At 33.4% G+C, this 1,032-nt stretch overlaps 1 protein-coding gene across 1 annotated transcript in view; it reads right to left on the bottom strand.

The window, feature by feature from the left end:
• LOC119425512 (protein diaphanous homolog 3) overlaps window positions 1-1,032 on the bottom strand; it is a 305,646-nt gene that overhangs the window by 210,352 nt on the left and 94,262 nt on the right. The gene's annotated exons all lie outside the window — the stretch shown is intronic.

Raw genomic sequence — 1,032 nt, forward strand, 5'->3', positions numbered from 1 at the left:
CTGCAGTCAAACGCTCTACCACTGAGCTATACCCCCATGTCCTGTTGTGCAATTTACCTTGACTCTGTCCTAATCAAATCAGCAAATTAATATGTTTATCACACATTTCTTCATCTTTTTTAAGAACCTAAGTTTTTGAGGTTCCAAGTGACACGAGTCAAGCAGGAGATTTAGATCCACAACCGTCAAAGAGTCAAAGATAGTTGTTTTAAAACTCATCAAATCAGTGTCAGAGTCAGATTTTCTTTATTTGTCATTCACATCACATGTGGTACATGTAGTGCAACAAAATTGTGCACACAGGATCCCAGTTACATCCAACAACAGCAAAAATATAAAGTGTACGAAGAAACAGTAAATAAGGATCTGAGATATAAACTAAGATTTACACTAAACAGTTCATTAAAAGATCGAAGCTATAAGCCAGTCACTAATGGTGCAAAACAATACACAGAACAACAGCAACATGATTCTCATAGGTTCTGTTTGGATATAATTTAAATGCTTAATGCAAACACTAGCATAAACTAAACTAACATAAACTATGATTTATTCAAAGCATGCAAGAAAAATACAGAAACAAGGCAGCAAAAGTGAACAAGAAATAAATCTACATATGTTTATAAGACATGAGAAAAAAATTATCAGAATTTAGGAACCGTTATTTCACCACATTTTTTTAATTCTTCTTGCAAACTTCAAGAAGATCTGGAGGAAAGCCTTGAAGATACAAAACATGATCAACAATTGTTCTCTTGGAAAACTGAAGACCACAATCAGAATTGAAAATGAGAGCTCTGATGTGTAGATTAATGCTCTGACATTGAGAAACACACCGTGTGTCATTCTAGATTATTATAATTGAAAAAAAGTTGTTATTAGTCCCTTAATTTATATTTACTTTGTGGCAATTTTGAATGTTTAATAAGGAAATGAATGCAAAAAGGTTTTTGGTAATTGTAACAGTTTTAGTCTTTCAGAACATCAGGGAGCATCCAGAGTTGAACTGGAGACCTGTTGATCTGCAGTCAA

The sequence above is a fragment of the Nematolebias whitei genome, chromosome 2, assembly GCF_014905685.2.
Source record: "Nematolebias whitei isolate Nwh7 chromosome 2, NemWhi1, whole genome shotgun sequence".
NCBI lineage: Eukaryota > Metazoa > Chordata > Actinopteri > Cyprinodontiformes > Rivulidae > Nematolebias > Nematolebias whitei.